Consider the following 13,993-nt stretch of genomic DNA (forward strand, 5'->3'; position numbering starts at 1 on the left):
TTTCGCGATTTCGTCAGCAAACGCATTACCACGACCAACATCATCAATATTCTTCTTGTGGGCACTGCATTTCACAATCGCGACTTGTAAAGGTAAGATCAGCGACTCAAGGAGATCATTCACCAACTGACCATTCTGAATCTTAGTTCCATGCGAAGTCAGGAACCCACGTTCTTTCCACAAGCGCCCAAAACTATGGGCCACGCCAAAGGCATACTGACTGTCAGTATATATGTTCACTTTCATTCCTTTCGACAACACGCATGCTCTTGTAAGTGCAATTAATTCTGCTGCTTGAGCCGAATTATGTGGTATACGTGCCATTTCAACAATCGTGTGCAAAGTCGTGACAGCATATGCAGCAGTCGTATCACCATTCGGAAGCTTGAAACACGAGCCATCCACCCATAAGGTACCATCACACTCAACCAGGGGAGTATCTTTAAGATCCACTCTCCCTTTTGTTTCTTCTTCCGTTCTGAACAAACAATCATGCAGTTCAATCTCATCTGTGTCTGCTGAAATCGGTAATAATGTAGCTGGATTCAACGTATTGCACCTCTTTATGTGCACATGACTCGCTAGCAGTGTCAACTCGTAACCTGACAATCGAGCACTAGTTAAGTGCTGTGTCCTGGTCCTGTTTAATAACGTGTCCACTGTGTGTGGCACCATCACAATCAACGTGTTGTTCATTACTAACCCAGCAGACTGTCGAATAGAAACAGCTGCTGCCGCTGTGGCTCTCAAACAACTTGGCAATGCCTTGGCTACCGGATCCAAAGTCGACGAAAAATACGCGCATGGACGCTGTCTGTCTCCAAAAGACTGTGTCAGCACTGACAACGCACAACCTTCTTTCTCGTGAACATACAATGTAAAAGGTTTACTGTAGTCGGGGGTACCCAATACAGGAGCCGAACATAATGCCTTACGTAATTCCGAAAAACTTTTCTGACACTCTTCAGACCATGGGACAGGATTCGGCGTATCTTTGCATGTTAATGCTATCAAAGGTTTTGCCAGCAAGGAAAAACTCGGGATCCACTGCCTACAGTATGAAGTAATACCCAAGAAAGCACGCACTTCTCTCTGTGTTCTTGGCACGCTCAATTGTGCAATGGCCTGAATTCTTTCTGGGTTCAGTTTCCTTCCCTCCTTCGACAAGAGATGACCTAAGTAGGTCACTTCTTGTCGACAATATTGCAGTTTTGAGAGAGACACTTTGTGATGAAAGGCAGACAAATGACGCAACAATGACAATGTAGCTTTTTTACAAATCTCCTCAGTATCCGCGGCGATTAGTAAATCGTCAACATACTGAATAAGGGTAGCGCCACTAGGTAAGACAATTGTATCAAGCTGCGCCTTTAAAGCCTGACTGTATATTGATGGACTTTCACAGTAGCCCTGCGGAGCGCGTTTAAAGCGGAAGCTGCGACCTCCTAAACTAAAACCAAAAATATCCCTGCTTTCCTCTGCAATCGGAATGCTAAAGAAAGCATTCTTTAAATCAATCACTGAGAACCAAGCAGCGGAAGCTGGGATCATAGTTAACAAGGCAGTTATATCAGGGACAACCGGAAACTGTGGCACAACTATCTTATTAACCTCTCTAAGATCGATCACAAATCTGTAAACAGGTGGCTGAGAAGGGTCAGTACGTTTTAAGACAGGCAGAACCGGACTATTGCAAACGTTGCCTCTTGTCTCTTCAATTACATCCTTTTCAATCAAGTCATAGATGATCGCTAACAACGCTTTCTCACCTTCATTAGAGATCTTGTACTGGGGAATGCCGGGCAATTTAACATTGGCTTTCAAAGTGACCACATACGGCGGTATTTCCAAGAGACCCACATCATTAGGACCAGTAGCCCAAAGGACATCCGGTAGAGACGACAATTCAGCTGGCAGTTTATTCTTCGACAAATACATTGGAGAAGTCACTTCCCTACCCAGTGTAAGTTGTACTCCCGAGGGGGAACAATATAATGTCGCATGTAATCTCTTTAACAAATCCAATCCTAACAAGTTTTCACCACAACCTGTCGCTAGGATAAGGGGTGCTTTCAGCTCACAATGTCCAACAGAAAGGGGCATAGGACTAGAGATCGGGTTCCTAACCGGGGCGCCAGAAAAACCTACTGAAACATTCATTTCGCCAGACAAAGGCGCGCCAGGGAGTTTTGAATGCATAATTGAACTCTTTGCAGCACCAGTATCCAACAGAAAAGGCTCTGATACACCCGCTGTAGTCAACTTGACATACGGTCCACTCTGATCCACTGGTACTGAAACAACTCCCTCTCTCTGTCTATGGCTGTCCTAGTAATCATCACCTTCCGCATTTCCATCTTCTGCATAATAGTCGTTATTATAGTACTGAGCTGTCTCACCAGTTACATTGGCCTGCTGATCAAAACTGTTAATCGTATTTTGAGGCGGAAGAGGACACGCGTTCTGGGGAACATTCCCACGCCCTCTACCTCTAGGAGCTTGCTGACCACCTCTACCTCTCGCGCCATAAGCATTATTCGTGCGCTGCAACAATATAGGACAACTATACTTAAAATGACCTTCTTGTTTGCAATACGAACACTGATTGGGACCCACAGGAACGCGCGGTTGGGAATACCTGAACCTTTGCGAGTTACTCTGAAACTGTTGGGGTTGTTGATAGTTACTCTGACCTTGCTTGTAGTTATTCTGATCTCCACGTGGCGGGTAAGCCTGTTGTAAAAGGACCTTCGTCTTTAATTCTTTTGTTTTCTTGTCTGCTCTATCCTTCTCATCTTTATCCCTATTTTCATAATACTGTGCAGTAGCCAGTATTTGCGCTGATGAGGAAACAGCCCAAGAACTCTCTGAATCTTTTAATTTCTTACACAACTCGGGGAGTAAATTATGCACAAATTTATCAACAAATAACCGTTGACCACCTTCCGTACTCATGTCTTGACCACTGTGGTCGATAAATGTTTCTTCAAACCTGGTGAAGAAATCAGACACTGTTTCGTCTTTCTTTTGTTTGCATGCGGATAATTTATCCCAATTCACACGCATCGCTGGCATTAAGGTCTTCATGTAGGTAATAATTCTACCAGGGAGTTCTGCTACTAGGGGCTCAGGTTTCGCACCACCAACTTGTCTAGTGTCTGTAGCAGTGATATTAGCCCATGTGCCACCTAGTTCTGCAGCATGATCTGCATTACGAATCAACCCCCACAAAGGCTGCGGAACGACATTCCTGAACAACATATCTATGTCAGCTAGGTTCATGACACACGATTCCGCAGTCTGTGATAACTCCTTATAATATCCTGCGGGGTTTTTACGGGGGTCAGGCAATGTCTGCTTAAGGGCTAAAACTTCTGATCGCTTCCAGGGAACATGTACCCAAACACGCTGGAAATGAGCTGGCATAGCAGCAATACCGTTGACGGCGTCAGCCGCAATCGCGTCCTTCCATACCGGAGGGATTTCTCTCATAGGGTATTGTCTAACCTTCCTGTCAGAGTAGTCACGTTCAAACAGTGACTGAGAAGGACCCTCGATCCTGAAAGACAATAATGTCGCAACTGCTTTCTCAACATCGGGACCCACAATCGTACCTTTTCCAAATTCAAACCGTACATGACACAATTCCTGCGGGCTTAAGTCCAAACCATGATCGTCCAATTCCTCACAGAGGAATTCACACATTTTCTCAAAAACGTATCTCTGTTTTGGTGCTTCCCATTGATGAAAAACATTTACAACAGACTCTACATCATATCTTGAAGGAAAAACAATCCATTTATATGCCATGCGGTCTAATACCTGTTTCTCTTCAGAGCCTGGCAGCTGACTACGCAACTGCGTACGTTGTGAACCAGGAGTCGTACTAGATGACCCAAAGAGAGGCGATATAAAACTAGTGACCGCACTAGCTATTCGTTGTCGTGTAGAAGGAGACGTTGAGGCAAGAACAGAGGGAAGAAAAACGGGTGCAGATACAGGTACAGGGGTCGTATCAGGGAGAGCGTCGAGGGAGGCAGCTGATGTACTAGCTAAAGTCGCAGGAAGCGCAGAAAAGATAGGCAGCGAAACCGGCGGCCCGTGAGAGGGCTGCGCCGTAGGCATGGGAGGAGCTGGCGGCTGCGGGAAAGCTTGCGGCAAGTTAACTAGAGGCCGTACATTTAAAGGCTGCGGAGGCGCTGTAGCACTTTGCGCATACGGGGGTGGCGAACTCAGTAAATGTGACATTAGGGGATCTTTCTCCTTTTCTTCTGACGCACCTTGCTGAAGGGGCGGCAAAACTGGGTAGCATTTATCAATCACTAATTTACGTTGCCTGTGCAGCTGCTCATTCATCTGTTCTTCTTCATTATCTTTGAACTGCAAGGCTGCTTGCATTATCGACATACCTTTCTCTCTTTTATTTTTCTTGGCTAATTTTGATTTCTTTCTGCTTGACTTCCTTTCGCCATAGGCGGAAAGAATCAAACATCGCCGGCCGGGCTTTCTTTTTAAATAATTTAACCTCTAAGTTATCTAGGATTTCTGTGTCGAAACTACCATTTTGGGGCCATTTTAAAACACCATCCTTCCTGGTGTATCGGATCCATACTTCATTATACGCAATGGGGCCCACACCATGTTTCACATAAAGCTCATACGTTGGAGTTCCAATTGGAGGAACCGGACACGAATCCTCTAATCGGGAGTCCCTATTGCAACCCAAACAAAAGAAATTTCTAAATATACTAGAACCAGGCATCGTCGCTCACTAGTCTAGTTTCAAACTTCAAAGGATTATCGAATACGATAGTCTCGTGAATACACGAGTCCTTCGGCTTTGGCACTTGCAAGTTCCAAATCAAAGCGATCCCGAAGGGATACCAAACCAAACTAAGGACTGGGAGACGCTCCACTTATACTAAACTGAGGTATCGATGACGTCACCAGAAGACTCGTTAAATGGTTTCGCTCTACCAAATCATCAAGGGTCCAAAACAGGGCGATAGTCAGGGCAGCAGTCCTTTGTAGCCGTCGGGACGCGGAGAACCTCGCAGTAAAGACTTTCGGACCACGTCGACATGCAGGGGTCGATGAAGTGGCGGCCTTCCTCCAGAATTTTCACACGAAGCTCCTCACGAACCTCTGGCTTGGACCGGTACCGCTGAAATCTCCCCGAGTTGGGCGCCAACTGAAGTAATGGGTTTTTCAGAACCAACCCAGCGGTGCCAGGGGACACACCCGAAGACTTCGAGTTCTTCCTGTTTCGGACCACAGAAACACAGAGTCTTCTAGGTGAAGTCAAAGATCGTATTTATTGGCTGCAGACCAATCACAGGTATCCGAGAAGTACAACACGATGTATGTTCTCAGGAGACTGCTCCCAACCAAAAACCAGTCTTTTCTTATATACAGAATATTACGCTCTGGGCAACACCGCCCCTCTTTTACAAGTGGTCGTTCACATATTTTCGCTTCAAAGAAAGAGCACAGTCATGATGATAATCCCACATTTCAGCTCGGTCAGCACATAATTATTTACCCAGCGAGGCTCAGAACCCTCATCGGATATCAGCAGACCCCAATAAAACGGACACCTCTTCCTCGTCACAGAGTCATAAAGTAGGAAACAGAGTCAGGTGTGAAAGGGATTAGTCAGAAGTCGCGTGGGATACACGACTTTACGATGTGTCGGGCCCTGATGCTAATCCCATACGACCGCAGTAAAAGGAACCGGCCGGGCAGGATTGACCTCGGGCGGTGGAGTCAGTTTGCATAGGTCACAAAGAAGTCAAAGAAAGATTGCGTGTCCTTTAGGCCTAGGCATGGCCTCGAAGCGCAGCCTATGTGAGGGCAACCACAAAATGGTTACCCTAGTAAAATGGAACCCGAGGATTCGACATGTTGTATCATATACACGGTGAATTCATCGGTGACATATGACGAAAACACTCATACATACCGCATTAGTCATTTGCGGTTCGCTGATACCAAAATCGGCAGGGTAGGACCGTGCTACCAACATGGTTCCGAAATTTTACAGTACCACAACGGGTGCTTCATTCCCCATCCTTACTCTCCAACATCATCAGAAACTGCTTCATCTGCTCTCCGTTCCTTGTCCTTACTCTCCTGCATCATCAGACACTGCTTCACCTGTGCTCCATTCCCCATCCTTACTCTCCTACATCATCAGACACCACTTCACCTGCGTTCCATTCCCAATCCTTACTGTCCTACATCACCAGATACCGCTTTACCTGTGCACTGTTCCTCATGCTTACTCTCCTACATCATCAGACACCACTTCACATTATCTCCGTTCCCCATCCTTACTCTTCAGCATCCTCAGACACCGCTTCACCTGCGCTGCGTTCCCCATCCTTACTCTCCAACATCATCAGACACCGCTTCCCCTTTGCTCCGTTCCTCATCCTTACTCACCTGCGTCATCAGACACCGCTGCACCTGCGCTCCATTCCCCATCTGTTAGAAATGGGAGTCTGTAGTTGGCCATGGCTGGCGCCAATGTCCAAATAGGGACTCTTCTTCCTAAGTCAGGGCAAGTGGGCTACCCCTTTTGATAACCCCTGCTCAACCCTGTGGTAACGTAGCCCAAGCAGTTAGGCCTATCTCAGAGGCAGTGTGTGAAGCGCTTATGGCCACGTACAATAAGGCAGTAATGACACCACAAAAGGACACAACTCAGGTAGATATAGAAAAACTGTATCTTTATTAACAGTTTAACTCAAAGACTCTTAAAGCGTTTCAACAACTACAATTCACGTCAACCCTTGTGGACTAAAAGAGACAACAACGTATTCACCCAAAAGCGGGGCACGGACTGGGTTCAGGGCCGGAGCCTACGCGACCTGTAGCGCACCAGATACCTGTCATTGGAAGGGACTACAGCACGCAGCTTCTGGAAGAAGCGGAGACAGTGACAGGCGGACTCCTAGCGACCACAGGTCCTGGAGGCAGAGGTCCGCAGTATGCACTCACAGTGGTCGGGCACTCAGGGGCAGGTGGGCGGGCGCTCAGTGGCAGCAGCGCGCGGCTGTGGCGACCCAGGCTGGTGATGGCGATGACTCTCGTCGTGCAGGTCCGTGGTGGGCTCACAGCGGCAGCAGCTCTCTTAGCTGTGGCGGCCCAAAGAACAAATACCGTGGATGCAAAGTTGTCAAGGGTGCAAGCGCTCAGCAGCCACAGCTCTCTCTTAGCTGCGGCAGCCCGCGGGGCAAATTACAAGGATGAAAAATAGCACAAGGGGTGGCCACTCAGCGGCCACAGCTCTCTCTTGGCTGCGGCGGCCCACTGGACAGATCACAATGATGCACCTTAGCAACGGGTGTAGGTATTCAGCGGCAGCAGCTCTCTCTTAGCTGCGGCGGCCCACAGGACAAATCAGGGTCTCAACCAGGCGGGCACCACGGTGGACGCTCAGCGGCCACAGCGCTCTCTCGACTGCAGCGGTCCATGCAGATTCAGCCAAAGATCCGAAGATGCTAGTTCAGGCGGGCTCTCAGCGGCGGCAGCTCTCTCTTAGCTGCAGCGGCCCACACAGGTTCAACAAGAAGGTTCAGAGGTTCAGAGTCATGCGGACACTCAGGGGCAGCAGCTTTCCCTTAGCTGCAACGGCCCGCACAGGTTCAGCGAAAGGTTAGAAAGTCTCAATTCCGATTCAAGCAACTTTCAGCGGCGGCAGCTTTCTCTTAGCTGCAGCGGCCCGCACAGGTTTTAGAAAAAGGTTTGGAAGTCTCAATTCCGATTCCGGCGGGCTCTCAGCGGCAGCAGGTCTCTTATCTGCAGTGGCCCGCACAGGTTTCAGCATAAGTTCAGAAGCTCCCAGTCCGCTGTCCTCACAGTAGAACTAGAGGCTCCGGATTACTCGACAGAAGCCTCACCTGCAAGTTGAACTCCTCGCACAGGAATTCTGACGGCTGACGTTGTGAAGTCTAATGTCCCTGAGACTTCTGCAGGAGGCGCTCTCAATTTAGGCCCTCGGGTAGTTTTTTCAGCAAGCTTGATGAAAGTTGCAAAGTTCTTTCCTCTGCCTGCTCGGACAGAGTCTCGGCTTGACATCCAGAAGGAACACACTTGGCCAAAGTTCCAGCGCAGCATTTTATACCTAAAAAGTATTTGTTCTCTAAGATTGCAAATCACTGACTCCGGTCAGAACCAGTTCGGTGGGGTCAGGGAGCACTTGGTTTACGAGGCGACATCCTGCCTTTTCAGAATGAGGGGGTCTGCTATCAGACACCCAGTGGGAGGTGGAGCCATCATTCACCTTGCCAGGCACGGCCCTGCTCGGATCAAAGAGTCACCCCTCCCCATGCTCTGAATACCGATCTCTCTCTCCAGCCAGGTCTGCCCCAGCTGGCCCTGCTGCTCCAAAACCAGACGGCCAATACACATACGCGCAACAGCCTACAGTAAAGCTTAGGCAAGAAACAACCACGTTTTCAGGAAAGGTATTTCAACACATGCAATATACAAACGGTCCTTACTAAAAGGTGCCCCTCAATGTCCTGAGCATATACATATCAAACTCGAGGGTCTTATCAGGTTCCTTGGTCCCGACAGGATAATAGAAAGCAATCTGTAACCGGCCCATCCTGGCCTATGAGAATGGATCGTTTCGCAGTAGCGACAGTGAAATGGAAGGTAACTCACTATTGAAACAGGCTACAGTGATGTAGGTATTATAGGTATCCTTATTCATACAGTCATTTATATACAGGGAGCATTTGCGCTGTGGCACTGAGTAGCAGTGGCACGGTGCCCAGAACATCTAAATACAGCCAATATAAAAGATAGGGAGGGTAGAGAGGAAGGGAGACCTACGCCAATGATGCCAGGTCTAACATCATCCTTACTCTCCTACATCATCAGACACCACTTCACCTGTACTCCGTTCTCTGTCCTTACTCTCCTACATCATCAGACACTGCTTCGCATGCGCTTCATTCTCTGTCTTTACTCTCCTACATCATCAGACACCGCTTCACATGCGTGCCGCTTCTCATCCTTACCCTCCTACGTCATCAGACACCACATCACCTGTGCTCCGTTCACCGTCCTTACTCTCCTACATCAGACATCGCTTCACTTGCTCTCCATTCCCCATCCTTACTCTCCTACATCATCAGACACCGCTTCACCTGTGCTCCGTTTCCCATCCTTACTCTCCAACATAATCAGACACCACTTCACCTGCGCTCCATTCCCCGTCTACATCATCAGACACTGCTGCACCTGTGCTCCATTCCCCATCCTTACTCTCCTACATCATTAGACACTGCTTCACCTGCGCTTCGTTCCCAATCCCTACTCTCCTACATCATCAGACATCATATCACCTGCGCTCCGTTCCCAATCCCTACTCTCCTACATCATCAGACATCACTTCACCTGCGCTCCGTTCCCCATCTCTGCTATTCTACTCTACCAGACTGAACCTAATCTTCCTTCCATTCCCCTGTACCACCCGCCTGTAGGAGAATAGGATCTGCTTCACATGGGTACCCCCACTTTTTGCTCATGTTTCACAGTTTTTCTACCTTAGTCTGGCTGTGGCCCTGCTAATTAGGACCCCAGCCTAACTGCTTCCTCTCTAAAATGGTTTCCATGTACATTAGGTACATATCTAATTGGATTCTGGACTGCCTTATAAGCCCCTAGTACATGGTATACTATGTACCTAGGGCATAGGTACCTCAGAGGCCTACCAGGGGCTGAAGCATGTATTGTGCCACCCCTGGGAAGCACTCCAAAATGGCACCACAGGTCTGCTACTGCAGCCTGGGTAAGGGTGTGCTTGCACCCCTTACTGTGGTATAGGCTACCTATATCACTACCTTAGCACACACACATAAAACTTATAAGTCACTTGTTAGACCTGGCACCTTGGCGTGAGTCTCCCTTCCACTTTTTGTTGCTGTGCCTCATGTGTTTTGCTGGTGTTGGCCGCTCAGAGCACTGTGCCACTGCCAACCAGTGCCACAGTGCAAGTGCTCCCTGGGTAAAATTGATATGTTGGTTGGATTCCATGATTGGCTTATTTGGTTTACTATCAGATCCCAGTAACGTGCACCAGGAGTGTCCAGGGCTTGTAAATCCAAATGCTGCTGGTGGGCTTGCAGCACTGGTTGTTCCACCCACAGAAGCAGCCTTCTAAAATATGTCTAGGGTCTGCCATTGCAGAGTCTGCGTGCAGTCTGGTACTGTCATGCTGACTGGGCAAGTGCACCCACTTGCCAGTCCCTAAACCTTCCCTTAACTTCATGTTAGTCACCCCTATGGTAGGCCCAAGGGCAGGGTGCGTTGTAAGCATAAGGTAGGACAAGCCCTGATGTGTGTGGCATGTCTTAATAGTGAATTACAGCCATTTTCGTTTTTCCCTATTGCAAGGCTACCTGTTCTCATAGGCCAGAATGGGCTGTTAGAATTGTTACATTCTATAATCCTAACAGACCCAGGGAACATGGTAGAAATTCGAGTTTAGTATGCCTGCACTCAGAATAATAAAATACATCTTTTAGTAAAGTTTGTTTTAATATTATGTGTTTGCAAATACCACTTTTAGAAAGCTGGTAGTTGCTTGCCTAACCATTTCAGGCCGCCTCTGCTATGATGTGTATCTGCTGTCTGGTTTCTGTGAGTGACAGGGCTGGGGAATTCCAGGAGACAGGCTGGGGCAGCCCGGTGGTGAATAGAGAGATTACATATAGATGGGTGGGAGGAGTACACCTGGACTCTGAATAGGGCTGTGCCTTTCCACCACAATGCTGGCTCCACCCCCTGGGGAGCGTCTGATGTCTCTGCCCTGCACACTGGAAGGAGAAGCCAGAGTCCGGTAAACAAAGTACTCCAGAACTGGGTTGAACTGGGCAAAGGCCCCCTGGCCTGCAAGAACAAAAGAATTGCACTATAAGTATCGGGACGCTGCTCCCAAGAAACTAGATCCTGCTCGACAAGAAGAACCTCTGCCGGAGGAGAAGGAACTGGGAAGGCTGTAAGGAGGAGTACTGTCCCTGACCTGTGGGACTGGCCTGCAGTGGTTGCCTTGCTGCTGAAGGAGAGGAGAAAGACTACAAAAAGACTTTGTTTAACTTGTGCTCAAAGATCCAAGGGCTTGTGAGTGAGCTTGCCCCCTGACCGAAGTGCCAGGACCAGTGGACTTCATCCGCCTCGCAATCCGCTGCTAGAAACGCTGTTTTTAGCATTTGCCGAGGCCGGGAGCTGTGTACGCTTCGTACCGCCAAATCGTATCCAGCAACGCACCGTACCCCCCCTGTCCGCCTCGAACAACGCGTCCTACGACCCGTAGATCGCACCGTGACTGGCTGCCTTCCCCGCGTACAACGCTGCGCTTCATGGAGCCATCTTGGTTGGTGCGACCCACACCCTGCCGCTGAAGTTTAAGGCTGCCGCTCGCATCGAAGGGGGGGGGGGGGGAGTACTCACCGTACTTACGACCCGCACTGCAGCCAAAGACTGAAAACCGCTCCCACAGTACGGCTCGTACGCCGCAACGAACAGCAAAGCACCGTACAACGTCCCGTCCCCTCAAGCAACGGACTCAGGGCCCCAACGAGCTGTAAGCTCGCACCGCGAAAGGAGGACATCGCAGCGTACAACGCATTGCTTTCACTGCAGCGTCCGTGACGAACTCTCCAAAGCTAAGGTACTGTGTGCGTTTCGCACCGTAGGGGGTACGCTTCGCACCGGAGCGTCCGCAGAGCTTATAGACTCATTCTGTAGGCCAGTTCATCCCCGTACGGGCCGAACCAAAAAGAACGAAGCGCACAGAACTTTTAAAGTACGCTGTAACAAAGAACTGTTTATTGCTAATAGTACTGTGGGCCTTTTTATCGTTATTTTTATCGTTTTATCGTTATTTGGTCTTGTGCTAAGCCTGATATAAAATACTTATTTTTGATAATCCCAGTGTGGAGTCTATTTGTGGTGGGTCGCCTGAGTACTGTATGAGTTCACAAATGCTTAACCTATAACGTCTCTGAAATAAGTCTTGTCTGCTCGTGCCAAGCTACCTAGAGGGTGAGCGGGGGTTATTTTAAGAGTGTACTTCCTTTCCCTGACTGGAGGAGAGGGTCCCTGCTTGTCACACGTACCTACCTGTGCCAACCAGAGATCCCCAATTCTAACATCACTCCTATGGCAGGCCTTAAAAATCCTAAAGGCAGAGTGCTTGGTTTTTATGTGAGAGAGTGCCCCTGCATGAGCAGAGCCCCTCTGCTGCGTTCGGAGTACCTCCTCTGATGCTGTTTGTGGTGCAGCCTGACCATATACTCTTACGTTCATTATAACCTCGCGGTAAATGTCGTGTTTGGTGTCAAGCGCTTTGGAATACTACCCCCCCCGCCAGTTCTGGCGGCGGGGGTAGCATTCCACCCTTCTAGAGGGAGAGACATGTTCACACTGGCTAAACCCGGTAGGACTTTCCTGAGCATCACAAAATGGATGCCTCTGCCACAGACACGGGTCTGGCCTCCTGCTGCTGACCGAAATTCCGGCAGGGGAGGCCCGGACAATAGGTTTCCTGTCGAGGGGAGGTGTAACCACCTCCCCAGACAGGCAGATGTGTATTGGGGCTGGGCGGGAGCACTCTCTGGTGCGTTGAAGTCCTGCACTGGGGGCATATTTGGTGTCCCTGTGCATAGTCCAGTTCAAACCGGTTGCAGGGGCTACCTGCCCCTGCTCTGGCGCGAAACTGGACAAAGGAAATGGGTGTAACCACCCCTTTTTCCAAACCCTCCCATAGGTGGGTCCCTAGAGTATGTCCAACCCCCAAACTTATGGGAACCCAGTTCTTGCGACTTTTGATTACCCTGGATGAAACTCTGCAACATATATCCTGGACCTTCGACGTTCTACTTTGCTTAGAAGACTGAAGAAATCTCCCTTGGGGTCAAGGAGTGACTCCCCTGCTTGGCAGGCACCAAAGAAGCAACTGACCGGTCTGCATCGCTGAAGCTCCCGCCGGACGCCGAAGTCTTTGCATCACCAGAGGTGGATTTCCATACTTCCCCGAGGCTACCCTGAGTCCACAGCAAAGCTGAGGCCCATGGCTATCGTGGGTGACGTGGAACTGTGACCCCTGGACACCGTGAACTTTTGCAGCAACACTATCTTCCTGGTCTTCCTCGAAGTTGTGCTTTGGGCTCCGAGTAGCCCCAGCCTTTAGCACCTCCTGCACCGAAGATTGCTAGCCTCCACTCCACAAGTGACCCGTCAGCGAGTTTCAAGTGCGAGAGCTCGAGGCTCCTTCGCGATCGCTAGCCCATTGGCTAGTAGGTCCCCACGAAGGCAACTCCTCTTCTACTTGGGCTTTCCTGGTTGCTTCAGACGTGCCCCGACTTACCCTTGCTGGGTGGGTCCCTCAGACCTTGCTGGTCTGCACTGCAGTCCTTTCTCTAATTTCCAGTGACTTGCCGTTGCCAAGGCTAGTTGGGTCCATTCTGGTCGCCGACACCGCAGCACTGGACAGACTTCGTGAGACAGCTCGAATCCGGCTCGTGGACTTCGTTGACACCTCCTGGACCTCGTGGCTGAAGAGTCGAGACTCCCATCAACTCACCTGAAGCACCCGACATCTGTAGGCATTGGTCCATCCTGCCCTCTGTCACTGGCAAGTGACTCAGACTCTGTCCCCTCTGCTTTCAGGCTCCTTCCATCCTAGATCCAGGCTTGGATCTCTTCGGACACTTCTCCTCTTCACGGCAGCAGCAGTTCTTCGCCAGCTTCTATTGTAATCAACGACACGACCCGACACCAAAAGACACCTATGCACCCGGCTTCCCTGGGTGAGGTAGCACAAGTACTCTGGTGCTCCTGTGGGTGCTAGCCCTAGAACTTCTTAAGTTCAAAAGGGTTTGGTCCTGACAGGATTCTAAGTGTCTCTAATCTTTAAATTTCCAACCGTGACATTGCCCATAGAAGCTAACGGGATCCCGCGGTTGTGTTTACACAC

The 13,993-nt window shown here is 49.5% G+C and overlaps 1 protein-coding gene across 1 annotated transcript in view; it reads left to right on the top strand.

Annotated features, from left to right (window-relative positions):
• LOC146788700 (NACHT, LRR and PYD domains-containing protein 3-like) overlaps positions 1 to 13,993 on the top strand; it is a 447,514-nt gene that overhangs the window by 114,596 nt on the left and 318,925 nt on the right. The gene's annotated exons all lie outside the window — the stretch shown is intronic.

The sequence above is a fragment of the Triturus cristatus genome, chromosome 10 (genome assembly GCF_964204655.1).
Source record: "Triturus cristatus chromosome 10, aTriCri1.1, whole genome shotgun sequence".
In the NCBI taxonomy this organism is placed as follows: domain Eukaryota; kingdom Metazoa; phylum Chordata; class Amphibia; order Caudata; family Salamandridae; genus Triturus; species Triturus cristatus.